This window comes from Triticum aestivum, chromosome 5A, assembly GCF_018294505.1.
Source record: "Triticum aestivum cultivar Chinese Spring chromosome 5A, IWGSC CS RefSeq v2.1, whole genome shotgun sequence".
NCBI lineage: Eukaryota > Viridiplantae > Streptophyta > Magnoliopsida > Poales > Poaceae > Triticum > Triticum aestivum.
Genome location: NC_057806.1, coordinates 126,729,948 through 126,748,503, shown reverse-complemented (window position 1 = coordinate 126,748,503; position 18,556 = coordinate 126,729,948).

The window sequence follows — 18,556 nt, the reverse complement described above, 5'->3', positions numbered from 1 at the left end:
TTGGAATGTTATATATGAGATCATCATGCATATCGTATTTTCTTGCATTTTGGTCGATCCTAGAAATTTCACGCAACTCAAGGACCTTCGGAGAGAGTTGGAGATTTCGTTATTTTCATATTTGAGAGTTTTCTCGAATTGAAAAGAGGATCATTTGATTTATTTATTACATCTTCAATAATTTTTCCGATGTCAAAATAAGAGAGCGGGAATAATATGACTTTCCCGAAATTTAGGAAAAGTGAAGATTTAATAAATAGATCAAATTTTGTTTTCCGATGTTTGTTTGCATTTTATTTGGATAGGGAAAAATGCGCGTTTTCAAAAATTGAATTTTGGGTCCGGAGAAAAGTTCATTTTGTTCGACTCATTTTTAGGAGTCGGGGAAAATTTACTTTAGAATTTTTGGAGCCCGTTTAGTTTTCTTTTCGTTTGTTTTCTGCGCACGAAAATTTGTTAAAAAAATCAGCAGCGCCAGGTGGGCCAAAGGCCCAAGCCAAGCCGCCGCCCCTGCGCTCCCAGGCGCCAGGCGCCGAGCGCCAGCGCTGCCAGGAGGCCGCCGCCGCCTCTCCCTGTTGCCGAATCCTTTTAGGATTCTAGGGCGCCCCCTTGACTCTTTTTCCTTGTTTCGTTATTCCTAGTCCTACTCCGTTTATTCTTTCCTATTCTTAGTCTTTTTCCTATCCTTTTTCTTGTCCCCTACCCCAAGTAATCTCACCCCTCCCCAATATAAATAGCCAAGCACCCCCCCTCTAAACATCAAATTAAAACCCCTCTCTCCACCACCCAAGCCGCGCCTCACCCCGCGCCTCTCACCCGCGCCGTGCCCTGCGTCACCCGCCGCCGCCGCGCCTTGCCTACACCGCCGCCGCCCCTCACCCACGCCACCGCCGCCGCCGCCCAACGCTGCCGCCGCCGGAGCCCCTCACCGGAGACCCCGTCGGAGGTACCACGCCGCGTCTCTTTTCTTTTCCTCGGATCGGTTTTCTTATAAATCGTTCCGATTCTTTTCTTCTTTTCTGATTCGTTTTCTAGATCGGTTTTCCATTTTCTTTTTCGTTTTCTTCTCCGAAACCCTAGATCGGATTCGTTTTCTTTTCCGATTTAGTTGCTTTTGGATCGTTCGCCGGACCGTTCGTCCTAACGAACGTGATCACCGGATTCTTCTAGGTTAACGAACGTCCGTTCGTTTAACCGTTCTTCTTTTTCTTTTCGTCGGATTTATTCCGCATCTTTTCCGCGATCGCGATCTCAGATCCGATCTTCGATCTAGTCTTTCTTCTCGCCCGTTTATCGGAATCAGGTGACTCAAGCGCCTGGAGTTTCGTCTCGAAACCGCCGTTCCGTCCAATCAACTTAAACAAGTTTTTGCCCCGGTAAAATTTGACCTAGTTTCAACTTGCTAGAACCGAGTTGTTTTCTTCCGCCGTTTGTTTTCCGTTTCTTTGTTCGGTTCGTTCTTTCTTTGCAACCGGAGTTCTTAAGTTGAACTATCTGGTTCGTTCTCTTGTTCGAGTTTTACTTGTGCATTAGATGAGTACTTATTGTGTGGTTACTATTGTTTGCTTACGATAGATTGACCGGAGTGTGACGAGTAGATCTCTCAAGAGTTTTAAGTGCGAATCATCTTCATCTACATTGCAGGCAAGTAACACTTTGATCATACTTTTTCTACAACCCATGTTTTATTGCATTAGATCAATCCTCACACATTGCATGATTAGGATCTAATTAAATTGTGGGATGGGAAGTAGATGAGGTAGTACCTATTACCTGTATTATTATCAAACCATTGGGAGTTACTTCTATGTTTGCTTATTACGCCATGCTATGCTAGTAGACGTGGATTGGGTGAGTGATATCCATGACAGATGTGAGTTTATTAATTTTTAATGGTTTATCTAAGGTGGCAACTTAAACACACATCTGGGTGGATTGAGGCACCTGATGTCTATCAGGACTTGCCTGTCTTTTTTTGGACCGCCACCCAGGCTCAAAGGGATCATAAGATCTTTCATGCTAGAAACTTCCGTGTGCAGCCTCATGCCATTATGGGCTCTGGCATAGTTGACTAAGTTGTGCGAACTCTTACGGGGTGGACTAGCAGATGTAGGGGTTATAGGTGGTACGGTCTACCCCACATGTAAGGTGCTAGCGCTTCTGAAAGACTATGTCTCGGTCATCCGTTTCTCAAACACCATGTATTGCGAGAAAACAACCGGAGGCGATCGAGTCATGTGGGAAAAGTTCGCAAACCTCTGCAGAGTGTACAAACTAATCATGATTAGCCGTGTCCCCGGTTATGGACATCTTGAGTATCTAGTTCTTGGATTATCCTGTTGATCTCATCACGTTACCTCTAATTAATGTTGTTGGGTTTAATTATTTTTAATTGGGATTGAGAATGCTGTCAACCATTCTCAATGTTTCACAACCACCATGATAGTAATTAATCTTATTCCTTTGCAGTAGGGAAAAATTGGCTTTACGCAAAAACCTTATAACCATAGAGCTTTTCCACCAGCCAAATATGCATGTAGTGATAGCCATTGTTCATCATTCTCTATGATGTGAATTTGCCAGTACATTCAATGTACTGACCCGTTTCGGGCTGCAACGTCTCATGTTGCAGGTTTCTTACGACGAGTAAGTGATACGTTAGGGTTACGGTTTCTACAGTCAACTTTGTCGTTGGTGTTGATGGGAATCCACAACCTTGTTGCTTCCGCTATTTGGATTGAGGTAATAGTATTTACGTTACTTTATACATGTGATTTACCTCTGTTATAAATCCTTCGAGTACTGTGTGTGTCAGCATACTGATCCAGGGATGACACATAAGCACAGAGACTTGATCCATTCGGGTCGGGTCGCTACATAGATCTCCTTGCTCAAAGCTCCATTCACAAAACAACTTTGGGGGACTGTTCTTTGGTATGTGACTCCTCCAATGGTCCAATTAGTTTTTGTTCTAGTGCTTTATTCATTGCAAAAGTAGTTTTAATGCATGATATAGCCTCTAGACACTTGTAGGAGTAGTTGCTATCAATTTTGTTGAGCTTGGTTCACTTTTATTTTAAGTTACTAAAAATTTCAGAAATTTTTCAGAGGAAGAAATATGTTTAGGAAAATGTACCAAGGTGGTTCCTCAAGGAAACAAGGACCCAGGCCCGCAATACGCGAGCCGGATAATGAACTACCAAGAGATGCTCAAGTGCGGCCTTGTGAATGACCGTCAGAGGACTTCATGGTTCGAGCAGGAATCAAGGAGGAATTTGAAGCATATGTGCGTAACGCCGATCTTGAAAGCATCGTGGCAGATAAGTGTCGTCAGTACCTCTACTTGACTGATTCATTTGTGAGAAGGTTTAAATTTTCATCATCACGCAATTCTCAAACTGTCCTATTTGATGTCTATGATAAATCTTATACCATGGACTAAGAAGATTTTAATACTACTTGTAAACTCCCACTGTGGGGTAATGTTAGTGAACCTCGCAAATCTAAATATAAAGACTTTCTTGCTAGTATAACTGTGGGGGAGTCTAGGGAAATCACGCAAGCTACCATAGGGAGCATTCATTTTCCTGCCATACATTATTTTGCTCTCTTCATATGTAGATGCATTAACGGTAAGGATGAGGCAGGTCACATGTGTGTTCCTGATCTTAGTGTTCTCAAGAGTGCTGTATTAGGAGATAGACAATATAACTTGGGGGGGCCATTGTTGCACGTAGGTTGCATAATAATAGTATTGATGGAGATTTCTTTGGTGGAATTTATGTAACCTATTTAGCTGATTTTCTTGAGATACCCATTCGTGGAGATGATATTGAGTTGCCTCCTGCTTATTTAGATTATAATGCCATGGTTCATCATCAGTTTGTTGAGAGGAACAATCAGTTCCTCCATTACCGACTAATCTTCAATAGACGACGCACCTATCACGTCGCTCTCCCTGCTCCTGCTTTCTTTGACTTTTAGGCAAAAGGGAGATATGTTATAACAAGGGAGGAGGCGACTGAGTATGAGAGGAGGGCGGAGGCAGCTCACCTCCAAGCTGCAGCTCATCAGGCAATTGTCGCTGCATCTCAGTACGACCCCAGCTACAACTTTGATCCATGGGCATAGACCAACTTAGGCCAAAAGCCTAAGCTTGGGGGAGTGTGTATCTCTCACCGACATTACATTCATGTTCACACACTCATGCCAATTGTCGGTGTTCATACTTTTTCATTGTATCATCCATGCTAGTTTATTTTCATTTTCTCGCTTTCTTCTTGTGTGTTTGAAAAACCTTAAGAAAAACAAAAAAATAGTTGTAGCTTTTAGCTAGTTTACTTTCCATGCCTGTTGTAGTAGTAATTACAAAGAAAACCCAAAAAGATTTCTCGTTCTTCTTTTGCTTGTTGGGAGCTTTCCCATGTAAATAGTTTTATTTCCTTTCTTTCCTTTGGGGGTTGAGAGGAGAAGACCATGATTAAAATGTTGAGTATCCCTCATATGCATTATTGTTGATCTAACAAAGAGCCCATATTACCTTGTCTTCTCCCATGAATTGAATGCTTGCAGATTCCAGCTTAGTCCAATGCACGTGCACTATTATTATTATCCACATCGTTCTGTCATGCAAGTGAAAGGCAATGATGATGATTATATGATGAACTTATTGAGATGAGAAAAGCTGGTATGAACTCGACCTCTCTTGTTTTTGTAAATATGATTAGTTCATCATTCCTGATTCAGCCTATTATGAAAGAAACATATTTGCAATGACAATTATAGATTATAGTTGCTTATGACATGCTTAATTAGCTAGGAGCTTATAATGGTCTACCTTGCGTGCCAACATGCTATTAAAATTGTTGTGATGTGGTATGATGGGGTGGTTTCCTCCTTTGAACGATTCGAGTGGCTTGACTTGGCACATGTTCACGCATGTAGTTGAAACAAAATCAGCATAGCCTCTACGATATTTATGTTCATGGTGCATTATATCCTACTCATGCTTGCATTCGGTGTCGGTTAATTTTAATGCATGTTCATGACTGTTGTCGCTCTCTAGCTGGTCGCTTCCCATTCTTTTTCTAGCCTTCACTTGTACTAAGCAGGAATACTGGTTGTGCATCCAATTCCATAAACCCCAAAGTTATTCCATATGAGTCCACCATACCTTCCTATATACGGTATCTACCTGCCATTCCAAGTAAATTTGTATGTGCCAAACTCTAAACCTTCAAATAAACATTCTGTTTTGTATGCTCGAATAGCTCATGCATCAACTAGGGTTGTCTGTATCCTCCATGCTAGGCGAGTTATTCTCAAGAGGAGTGGACTCCCCTCCTCATTCACGAGAAAATGGCTGGTCACCAGGATGCCCAGTCCCATGCTCAAATCAAATCAAAATAATTGCAAACAAAACTCCCCTAGGATTGTTGTTAGTTGGAGGCACCCGTTGTTTCGAGCAAGCCATGGATTGATGCTTGTTGGTGGTGGGGGAGTATAAACTTTACCATTCTGCTTGGGAACCGCCTATGATGTGTGTAGCATGGAAGATATCGAGATCTCTCAGTTGTTATGTTGACAATGAAAGTATACCACTCAAAATATTATTCATATCTATTTCAAAATCGAGCTCTGGCACCTCTACAAATCCCTGCTTCCCTCTACGAAGGGCTTATCCATTTACTTTTATGTTGAGTCATCATCCTCTTATTAATAAGCACCAGTTGGAGAGCACCTTTGTCATTTGCATCCATTACTGTTAGTTTACATTGAGTATGACTGTGACTGAATCTCTTTTACCATGAATTACAATGTCTAGTCAGTCCTTGGTCTTTAAAGGTGCTCTGCATTTATGTTTTGTGGTCTCAGAAAGGGCTAGCGAGATACCATCGTGTTATATCATATCATGATTGTTTTGAGAAAGTGTTGTCATCCGAGATTTGTTATTATTGCTCACTAGTTGATTATGCCATTGATATGAGTAAACATGAAACCTAAATGTTATTGTGGATATGGTTTGTTCAAAATCTTTGCTGAAAACTTGAATGTTGGCTTTACATATTTACAACAACAAGAGCAAACATAGTTTGTAAAAGTTTTTCTTTATCAACTGAATTGCTTGAGGACAAGCAAAGGTTTAAGCTTGTGGGAGTTGATACGTCTCCGTCGTATCTACTTTTCCAAAAACTTTTGCCCTTGTTTTGTACTCTAACTTGCATGATTTGAATGGAACTAACCCGGACTGACATTGTTTTCAGCAGAATTGCCATGGTGTTATTTTTGTGCAGAAATAGAAGTTCTCGGAATGACATGAAAATCAACAGAATTATTTTTGGAATATATAAAAATACTGGAAGAAGAATCCACGTCAGGGGGCCCACACCCTCTTCACGAGGGTGGGGGTGCGCCTACCCCCCTTGGGCGCGCCCCCTGCCTCGTGGGCCCCCTGACGCTCCACCGACCTCCAACTCCATATATTCGTGTTCGGGGAGAAAAAATCAGAGAGAAGGATTCATTGCATTTTACGATACGGAGCCGCCGCCAAGCCCTAAACTCTCTCGGGAGGGCTGATCTGGAATCCATTCGGGGCTCGAGACAGGGGAATCCGTCGCCATTGTCATCATCAACCTTCCTCCATCACCAATTTCATGATGCTCATCGCCGTGCGTGAGTAATTCCATTGTAGACTTGCTGGACGGTGGTGGGTTGGATGAGATTTATAATGTAATCGAGTTAGTTTTGTTAGGGTTTGATCCCTAGTATCCACTATGTTCTGAGATTTATGTTGCTATGACTTTGCTATGCTTAATGCTTGTCACTAGGGCCCGAGTGCCATAATTTCAGATCTGAACCTATTATGTTTTCATGAATATATGTGAGTTCTTGATCCTATCATGCAAGTCTATAGTCACCTATTATGTGTTATGATCCGTTAACCCCGAAGTGACAATAATCGGGACCATTACCGGTGATGACCGTAGTTTGAGGAGTTCATGTATTCACTATGTGTTAATGCTTTGGTCTGGTACTCTATGAAAAGGAGGCCTTAATATCGCTTAGTTTCCAATAGGACCCCGCTGCCACGGGAGGGTAGGATAAAAGATGCCATGCAAGTTCTTTTCCATAATCACGTATGACTATATTCGGAATACATGCCTACATTACATTGATGAACTGGAGCTAGTTCTGTGTCACCCTATGTTATAAGTGTTGCATGATCGATCACATCCAACATAATTCTCCATCACCGATCCAATGCCACTACAAAAAAAGACACATCCGTGACATTTTGGGCCGAACGAAAAAAAATTCTGTCATACATATGACACTTCTGTGACGATAATTGTGACAAAACCCGGTATCATCATAGATGTGGTGGGCTCCTACTTCTATGACAAAAAATCATGACAGAAAATGGGCTTTTCGTCCTGGGCAGGCCGGAGACGCAGCTGCATGACATTCTTTGGGCCGTCCATGACGGAAAAAACCATGGTAGAAGCGGGGGGAGGATTTCGGGGAGTTCCCGGTTCCGGTGGGAGGGCGGGGGCCGAGCGATGCGCGTTTCTCTCGTACACATACACGCGTGTGTGCGAGGCGTTGGCTCTAACTGAACCCGAGTGAGGCGTTGGGCTCTAACTGAACCCGAGCGATTGCACTGCAGGCTACGCGTTACTGAACCCGAGCGATCGATCGATGGCTATTAACTGAACCCAATCGAGCGATTCCTTTGCTACTGCTGCTAACTGAAGCTGATCGATGCTGCCTCTGGATGAACAGTGAGCGTTGCGGGGGGGGGGTGGATGAACAGTTCCCGATGGGGGTGGATGAACAAGACCCCGTGGTGTTGCCTCTGCATGAACAGGACCCCGATCGATCGAGTCGGTTGGGGCTGGATGAACAGGACCCCGTGGAGGGCTGGATGAACAGGACCACCCCATGGAGGCCTGGATGAACAGGACCACCCCGTGGAGGGCAGGATGAACAGTAGCCCGTGGAGGGGTGGTTGAACAGGAGCCCGTGGAGAGGGCTGGTTGAACAGTAGCCGGTGGAGTAGCGCGCTGTGGAGGCTCGATGAACAGGAGCCCATGGATGAACAGTCGCAGGTGGAGGCTGGAGGAGGTCGACGGTGGATGAACAGTAGCTCGTGGAGCCTAGAGGGGGTCGACGGTGGAGATGAACAATATCCCGTGGAGTCCCGTTTTGCGGTACACCACACCCCTCCCGATCAACAGGACCCCTGTTTCGACCGTAGGAGGTCCGTTTCCTCCGTTTTGCGGTACGCCAGACCCCTCCCGATGAACAGGATCCCGTTTTGAACATGGCCGGTCGAACACAAGGCCGTTTCCTCCGTTCTGCGGTACGCTAGGCCTTGTTTCCATCGCATGTTCCGTCCAAGCCCTCCCGATGAACACGACACATTCCGTTGCCTCCCCATGAACACGACGCATTTTGTTGCCTCCCCATGAACACGACGACGACGCTATTTCTCTGTTCGGACCCGGCAATGTACAAGAGCCCTGGCCGTACGTATGCGCGAGTAGGCGTTCGAGACCCCGCCCGTATGTACACATATGTGGCTGTATTTTCTTTCTTGCACCCTGGCCGCTGTACGTATGTGTACATGCTACGTGCGCGCCTCTCCTACGACACGTGCGCGCCTCTACATCGACCAGTATGTACGTACACGTTCACGACCAGAATGACAACGCTACGTACGCTTCGACCAGGTGGGTCCCGACTGTCAGGCACTTCCTTGCATGTGAAGATGTGGCTGGTAGGTCCCAGCAATCAGGGGGGCAAAATACGGTGGCCCGTCCGGTGGGTCCCCGCTGTCAGGTGGAGGAATAATTATTTTGCACATAATAAGGAGGCACTTCTTTGCTGCGGCCGTGGACCCAGCTGTCAGCCTCTCCACGTACAGTCCACATCCGATGGAAGCCGTTCCTTGACCATGTTGACCACGCCGCGCCGAGTGCACTAGGGTGGTGGACGACGGCGAGGCCTAGGAAGGGGACGACACGGAGCTGGGGAAGACGCGGCAGTGGATGCCCACGCATAGAGGAGTACGAGGGCACTGGTTCGTTGCGGTGTGAGGCTGTCATCGCCGCAGAGTAACAGGGGGTGTGGGTGAGTAGAGGGATGGCCTGGCCAGCGGTGGGAGTAGTAGGGTGCGGTGAGGCCTCCGCTGCATCGCAGCCGGCCACGGGAGGCAGGAGCACGAGGCACGACCGGCGCTGGTTTGGGCGGCTGGAGCAAGAAGACCAGAGGTTGAAGAAGCACTACGGCCGTTGGATGGACATCGTACGGTCACTGGAGCTAGAATCGTGCATATTGACTAAGTTGACAAAGCCCTCCGTCCCCGTCAACTTAGTAGGCCCACTAGTCAGCCTGCCACTATACTGGGTCCCAGCTAACAGGGGGAGTATTCACTTTTTTGTGCGTAATAAGGAGGCACTTCCTTGCGTGCGAAGATATAGCTGGTGGGTCCGAGCTGTCAGTGGCGGTAACATTTTTTTCGCGAAATACAGAGGCCCTTTCGGTGGGTCCCTGATGTCAGGTGGAGGAATCATTATTTTGCGCGTAATAAGGAGGCATTTCCTTGCGTGCGGCCATGGACCCAACTGTTGGCCTCTCCATGTACAGTCCACTTCAGATGCATGTCGATCGTTAACCACGTTGACCAGGGCCGCGCCGGGAGCAGCCGGGCGGTGGACGACGGCGAGGCCTAGGAAGGGAACGACACGGAGGCAGGGAAGACTCGGCAGTTGTTTCCCACGCGGAGGGGAGTACGGCTGTACAAGGGTTTACTGGTTCGTCTGCCATCGCTAGAGAATAACAGCAGGTGTGGGTGAGTATAGGGATGGCTAGGCCAGCGATGGGAGTACGGTGGGGCGGTGAGGCCTGCGCGGCAGCATAGCCGGCCGCGGAGAGGAGGGAGCGGGCAGTCCCGCCGGTGCTTTGTTTGAGCGGCTAGAGCAGGAAGAGCAGAGATTGAAGAAGCACGACGGTCGTTGGATGGACATCCAACAGTCACTGCTTGTGCGTGAACCTTTTTTTAGGAAAGCCTCAAATCTTTGGAAAACAGCATACAACCCATCTGCCATTATTTCTAATAATTTTCAGCCCATTTGCTAATTCTTAAGGTTTTTTTGGAGCCCATATTCTTTTTGTTAGCATTACATCCCAAATTGTGGCCACGGTTAAAAAATTATACAAAATTTTGCATATTTCGGTGTGGTCCGAACTGTTTTTAATCCCAAAATTTCGACTCACATTCAAACTGATTTTGAAAATAAATGTATATCAATATAAAATCCAACAAATTCTCCACGCATAAAAATTAATGTAATTTAAAATCTTCAAATGAAAAAAAAAGATATTTGAAACTAATTGCCGGTTTGATGTGTTTTAAAAATGTACAACCCATTTCTCATTACTGATGGGCCATTTTCTCGACCAGCCAAATGAAAGCTCTCCTCGCCTTGAAAGATTTGCAGCCCAACAGGCCTGACAAAGCGACTTACTTGGCAAATCACAAAAAAACTGGGCTGTGGCCGTGGACCCAGCTGTCAGCCTCTCCACGTACAGTACTCTTCCGATGGAAGTCGTTCCTTGACCACATTCACCATGCCGCGCGGAGATCACCACGGCGGTGGACGACGGCGAGGCCTAGGAAGGGGATGATGCGGAGCCGGGGAAGACGCGGCAGTGGAAGCCCGCGCGGAGAGGAGTACGAGGGTTCACTGGTTCGGCTACGGTGTGAGGCTGCCGTCGCCGCAGGGCCTGGCCAGAGGTGGGAATAGTAGGGGGCGGTGAGGCCTCCGCGGCAGCACAGCCGGCGCTGCTTTGGGCGGCTGGAGCAAGAAGACCAGAGGTTGAAGAAGCACTACGGCCGTTGGATGGACATCGTACGGTCACTGGAGCTAGAATCGTTCATATTGACTGATTTGACAAAGCCCTCCATCCCCGTCAACTTTGTTGGCCCACAAGTCATCCTCCCACTATGGTGGGTCCCAGCTAGCAGGGGGTATTCATTTTTTTTGCGTAATAAGGAGGCACTTCCTTGCATGCAAAGATATAGCTGATGGGTCCGACATATCAGCGGGGGGAACGTTTTTTTCACGAAATAGAGAGGCCCTTCTGGTGGGTTCCAGCTGTCAGGTGGAGGAATCATTATTTTGCGCGTACAGTCCACGGCCGATGGATGTTGTTCGTTGACCAAGTTGACCAGGCCGCGCCGAGAGCACCATGGCAGTGGACGACGGCGAGGCCTAGGAAGGGAACGACACGGAGCCGGGGAAGACTCGGCAATGGTTGCCCATGCGGTGGGGAGTACGAGGGTTTACTGGTCCGGCTGCCGTCACCGGAAAATAACAGGAGGTGTGGGTGAGTAGAGGAATGGCCTGGCCAGCAATGAAGTAGGGTGGGGCGGGGCGGCCTGTGCGGCAGCACAGCCGGCCACGGGAGGCGGGAGCAGGCAGTCCCACCGGAGATGGTTTGGGCGGCTGGAGCAAGAAGATCATATATTGAAGAAGCAGCACGGCCATTGGATTAACATCCAACGATCACTGCTGCTAGAATCGTTTGTGGACTAAGTTGATAAAGCCAAAGTACACGTCAACCTAGTAGACCCACAAGTCAGCCTCCAAATCTGTCCCAAACAGCATACAGCCCGAAATTTCTAGCCAGATTCAAATTAATTTTAAATCTAAATATACCTTAATTTAAATTCAATGAAATTTTACCCGCACAAAAACAATGAAATTTAAAATATCAAAATCCGAAAGAAAACAGTATTTTGGAACTAATTGTCTGTTTGCTGTATTTTTTCATTTTACAACCCATTTATTATTACTTATAGCCCATTTCTTATTACTTTTAGCCCATTTTCTGGGCAAAATGCATCCCTCCTCGTCTTGAAAGATTTCCGGCCCAGCAGGGCATAGAGAAGCAAGTAGGCCTACGTTGGTTATTCTACAAAAAACAAAATAGCTGGCTAGCAATTTTCAAAAAGGAAAAAACAAACTGGGCTGGCCATGTGCTAAACATATGAAATAAAAGCCTGGGCTAGACGGGCCACGGGTCCCGCACAACCCAGTTGATACCCTTCTCCGTCCCGAAAAAACAAAATTACTGTGCGCGCTACTGGGTCCCTACTGTCATCCTCACCATGTACAGTCATCTCCTTATTCCTCTCGGTTGTTGACCATGTTGACAACACCGGAGGGCAGCGCCACGGCGAGCGAACCAAGGCGAAGGACGATGGTGAGGCCACGAACGGGAACGAACAGGAGCCGGGGCAGATCACAGCTAGCCGTGGGAGGCGGGAGCAGGCGGTCTCACCGGCGCTGGTTTGGCTTTGGCGGCTCGAGGAAGAAGAGACTGAAGAAACGCGACAGACGTTGAATGTCAATCCAACAGTCAAGGTTGGCACAATCGTTTTGTTGACTAAGCGGACCCCAAGTAGCATACTTTTTTATATAGGAAGAAAACTGCGAGGAAAATGTGTTCGTCTGCCGTCCTCCTCACAGGGAATGTTCGCCACATAAGTGACTAGCACCCTTGGTTTTCAACCAAGAGGTCTTGGGTTCGAGTCCCAGGAACTCTCAATTTTGTCCTCCTTCCTTCCTCGCAAAAAAGGGAAAGAAAATCAAAGGCTTGGGAAGGCGTACAGAAAAGGCTAGTGTACCAGTAATGTGACATTGCCGAGTTTTAGAAAAAGAAAGACGTGCTCCTGTAGTTGGTTCGAATCCAAACCTAGACTATGACTATATATGGTGCTATGCTACTCTGCAAGTAATGAAACTGACATATCCAACGTTCCTTCTCCTCTTCTCTACTTACTCTACCTAGCATCAGAAGCTCTGGCCGCAGCAACCATGTCCGCTGGCTGCTCATCCACCTGCTCTTCAACAGGCAACAACCAGATATGCGCCAAGTCGCAACCCGTACCATCGCCTATGGGTCTCATCACACCCTCGGCAGCACGCGCACCGCAGCCGATTGTGTTGGGGATCGTAGCAGAAATTTAAAATTTTCTACGGATCACCAAGATCAATCTATGGAGTAATCTAGCAACGAGGGGAAGGGGAGTGCATCTACATACCCTTGTAGATCGCTAAGCGGAACCGTTGCAAGAACGCGGATGAAGGAGTCGTACTCGCAGCGATTCAGATCGCGGTTGATTCCAATCTAAGCGCCGAACAACGGCGCCTCCGCGTTCAACACACGTGCAGCCCCGTGACATCTCCTACGCCTTGATCCAGCAAGGTGAGAAGGAGAGGTTGGGGAAGACTCCGTCCAGCAACAGCATGACGGCGTGGTGGTGGTGGAGGAGCGCGGGACTCCAGCAGGGCTTCGCCAAACACTACGAGAGACGAGGAGGGAGAGGGATAGGGCTGCGCCAACAGGGAGATCGAATCGTGTGTAGGGCTGCCCCTTTGCCTCCACTATATATAGGGGAGGGGGAGGGTTGCGCCCCCACCTAGGGTTCCCACCCCAAGGGGTGCGGCAGCCCTAGATCCCATCTAGGGTGCCACAAGGGGGAGAGTGGGAGGCGCACCTGGGGTGGGCCTTAGGGCCCATCTGCCCTAGGGTTTGACCCCCTCCCCTCTAGGAGGTGCCTTGGGCCTTGGTGGGAGGCGCCCCAGCCCACCTAGGGGCTGGTCCCTTCCCACTATTGGCCCATGTAGGCCTCCGGGGCCCGTGGCCCCTCCCGGTGGACCCCCGGACCCCTCCGGTGGTCCCAGTACACTACCGGTGATGCCCGGAACACTTCCGGTGGCCAAAACCATACTTCCTATATATCAATCTTTACCTCTGAACCATTCTGGAACTCCTCGTGACGTCTGGGATCTCATCCGGGACTCCGAACAACATTCGGTAACTGCATACATACTTTCCCCATAACCCTAGCGTCATCGAACCTTAAGTGTGTAGACCCTACTGGTTCGGGAGTCATGCAGACATGGCCGAGACAACTCTCTGGTCAATAACCAACAACGGGATCTGGATACCCATGTTGGCTCCCACATGCTCCACGATGATCTCATCGGATGAACCACGATGTCAAGGATTCAATCAATCCCGTATACAATTCCCTTTGTCTAGCGGTATAGTACTTGCCCGAGATTCGATTGTTGGTATCCCGATACCTTGTTCAATCTTGTTACTGGCAAGTCTCTTTACTCGTTCCATAACACATCATCCCATGATCAACTCCTTGGTCACATTGTGCACATTATGATGATGTCCTACCGAGTGGGCCCAGAGATACCTCTCCGTTTACACAGAGTGACAAATCCCAGTCTCGATTCGTGCCAACCCAACATACACTTTCGGAGATACCTGTAGTGCACCTTTATAGCCACCCAGTTATGTTGTGACATTTAGCACACCCAAAGCACTCCTACGGTATCCGGGAGTTGCACAATCTCATGGTCTAAGGAAATGATACTTGACATTAGAAAAGCTTTACCAAACGAACTACACGATCTTGTGCTAGGCTTAGGATTTGGTCTTGTCCATCACATCATTCTCCTAATGATGTGATCTCGTTATCAACGACATCCAATGTCCATGGTCAGGAAACCGTAACCATCTATTGATCAATGAGCTAGTCAACTAGAGGCTTACTAGGGACATGGTGTTGTCTATGTATCCACACATGTATCTGAGTTTCCTATCAATACAATTCTAGCATGGATAATAAACGATTATCATGAACAATGAAATATAATATAATAATAACTAATTTATTATTGCCTCTAGGGCATATTTCCAACAGTATCCCACTTGCACTAGAGTCAATAATCTAGTTCACATCGCCATGTGATTAACACTCACAGGTCACATCGCCATGTGACCAACATCCAAAGAGTTTACTAGAGTCACTAATCACTATGTGATTAATACTCAATGAGTTCTGGGTTTGATCATGTTATGCTTGTGAGAGAGGTTGTAGTCAACGGGTCTTGCCATATTCAGATCCCTATGTATTTCGCAAAACTTTATGTCATATCGTAGATGCTGCTACCACGTTCCACTTGGAGCTATTCCAAATTGTTGTTCCATTATACGTATCCGGTATCTCTACTCAGAGCTATCCGGATAGGTGTTAAGCTTGCATCGACGTAACTCTTTACGTCGAACTCTTTATCACCTCCATAACCGAGAAACGTTTCCTTATTCCTCTAAGGATATTTTTGACCGCTATCTGATGATCTACTCCTAGATCACCATTTTACCCTCTTGCCAGACATGCGGCAAGGCACACATCAGGTGCGGTACTCAGCATGGCATACCGTATAGAGCTTATGACAAAAACATAGGGGACGACTTCGTCCTTCCTCTTTCTTCTGCTGTGGTCAATCTTTGAGTCTTACTCAACTTCACACCTTACAACTCAGGTAAGAACCCCTTCTTTGACTGAACTATTTTGAACTCCTTCAAAAACATGTCAAGGTGTGCGTTCTTTGAAAGTATCATCGGGCGTCTTGATCTATCTCTATAGATCTTGATGCCCAATATGTAAGCAAGTCTTCCTTTGAAAATCACTCTTCAAACAACCGTTTATGCTTTCCAGAAATTCTACATTATTTCGGATCAACAATATGTCATCCACATATACTTATCAGAAATGTTGTAGTGCTCCCACTCACTTTCTTGTAAATACAAGTTTCTAGAAAACATTGTATAAACCTAAAATCTTTGATCACTCTATCAAAGCATATATTCCGACTCCGAGATGCTCGCTCTAGTCCATAGACGGATCGCTAGAGCTAGCAAACCTTTTAGCATCCTTAGGATCGACAAAAACCTTGATTGTATCACATACAACTCTTTCTTACGAAAACTGGTAAGAAAACTTGTTTTGACATCCATCTGTCAGATTTCATAATCGAAAATTGCAGCTAATGCTAACATGATTCCGACGGACTTAAGCATCGCTACGGGTGAGAAAATCTCATCGTAGTCAACTTCTTGAACTTGTGAAAAACTCTTTTCCACAAGTCGAGCTTCATAGACGGTGACATTACCGTCCTCGTTCGTCTTTTTCTTAAAGATCCATTTATTCTCAATGGCTTGCCGATCATCGGGCAAGTCCACCAAAGTCCATACTTTGTTCTGATACATGGGTCCTATCTCGGATTTCATGGCTTCTAACCATTTGTCGGGCCCACCATCACTTCTCGATAGCTCATAGGTTCATTGTTGTCTAACAACATGGTATCTAAGACAAGATTACCGTACCACTCAGGAGTAGTACATATCCTTGTCGACCTATGAGGTTTGATAGAAACTTGACCCGAAGCTTCATGATCACTATCATTAACTTCCTCTTCAAAAGACGTAGGCGCCATAGAAAACATCTTTCTGTGTTGCATCACTCTCTGGTTGAAATAAAGGTTCGACAACCTCATCAAGTTCTATCTTCCTCCCACTCAATTCTTTCGAGAGAAACTCCTTCTCAAGAAAGGACCCATTCTTAGCGACAAACAATTTGCCCTCGGATTTGAGATAGAAGGCGTACCCAACTGTCACCTTTGGGTATCCTATGAAGATGTGTTTGTCCGCTTTGGGTTCGAGCTTCTCCGGCTGAAGCCTTAACCATTCCAGCTCCAAACATTAAGAAATGACAACTTTGGTTTCTTGCCAAACCAATGTTCACACGACATCATCTCAACGGACTTAGATGGTGTCCTATCTAAAGTGAATGCAGCTGTCTCTAACGCATAACCTCAAAATGAAAACGGTAGATCGGTAAGAGACATCATAGATCGCACCATATCTCATAAGGTTCGATTACGACGTCCGGACACACCATTACTGTTGGGTACCGTAGTAATTTCAAAAAATTTCCTACGCACACGCAAGATCATGGTGATCCATAGAAACGAGATGGGAGAGTGTTGTCTACGTACCCACGCAGACCGACTGCGGAAGCATTGACGCAACGTAGAGAAAGTAGTCGTACGTCTTCCCGATCCGACCGATCCAAGCACCGTTACTCTGGAACCTCCGAGTTCTTAGCACACGTACAACTCGATGACGATCCCCGGGCTCCGATCCAGCAAAGAGTCGGGGAGGAGTTCCGTCAGCATGACAGCATGGTGACGATCTTGATGTTCTACCGAAGCAGGGCTTCGCCTAAGCACTACAACGATATGACCGAGGTGGAATATGGTGGCAGGGGGCACCGCACACGGCTAAGGAACGATCACGTGGATCAACTTCTGTGTCTAGAGGTGCCCCCTGCCTCCGTATATAAAGGAGCCAAGGGGGAGGGGGCCGCCGGCCAAGAGGAGGGTGCAGGAGGAGTCCTACTCCTACCGGGAGTAGGACTCCCCCCCCAATCCTAGTTGGACTAGGATTCCCCGAGGGGGAAAGAGAGAGGGGGGGCCGGCCACCTCTCCTAGTCCTAATAGGACTAGGGGAGGGGGGAGGCGCACGGCCACCTTGGGCTTCCCCTTTCTCCTTTCCACTAAAGCCCATTAAGGCCCATATGGCTCCCGGGGGGTTCCAGTAACCTCCAGGTACTCCGGTAAAATCCCGATTTCACCCGGAACACTTCCGATGTCCAAATATAGGCTTCCAATATATCAATCTTTATGTCTTGACCATTTCGAGACTCCTCGTCATGTCCGTGATCACATCCGGGACTCCGAACTAACTTCGGTACATCAAAATGCATAAACTCATAATAACTGTCATCGTAACGTTAAGCTTGCGGACCCTACGGTTCGAGAATAATGTAGACATGACTGAGACACATCTCCGGTCAATAACCAATAGCGGGACCTGGATGCCCATATTGGCTCCTACATATTCAACGAAGATCTTTATCGGTCAGACCGCATAACAACATACATTGTTCCCTTTGTCATCAGTATGTTACTTGCCCGAGATTCGATCGTCGGTATCCAATACCTAGTTCAATCTCGTTACCGGCAAGTCTCTTTACTCGTTCCGTAATACATCATCCCGCAACTAACTCATTAGTTGCAATGCTTGCAAGGCTTATGTGATGTGCATTACCGAGAGGGCCCAGAGATACCTCTCCGACAATCGGAGTGACAAATCCTATTCTCGAAATACGCCAACCCAACATCTACCATTGGAGACACCTGTAGAGCTCCTTTATAATCACCCAGTTACGTTGTGACGTTTGGTAGCACACAAAGTGTTCCTCCGGCAAACAGGAGTTGCATAATATCATAGTCATAGGAACATGTATAAGTCATGAAGAAAGCAATAGCAACATACTAAACGATCGGGTGCTAAGCTAATGGAATGGGTCATGTCAATCAGATCATTCAACTAATGATGTGACCTCATTAATCAAATAACAACACTTTGTTCATGGTTAGGAAACATAACCATCTTTGATTATCGAGCTAGTCAAGTAGATGCATACTAGTGACACTAATTTTGTCTATGTATTCACACATGTATTATGTTTCCGGTTAATACAATTCTAGCATGAATAATAAACATTTATCATTATATAAGGAAATAAATAATAACTTTATTATTGCCTCTAGGGCATATT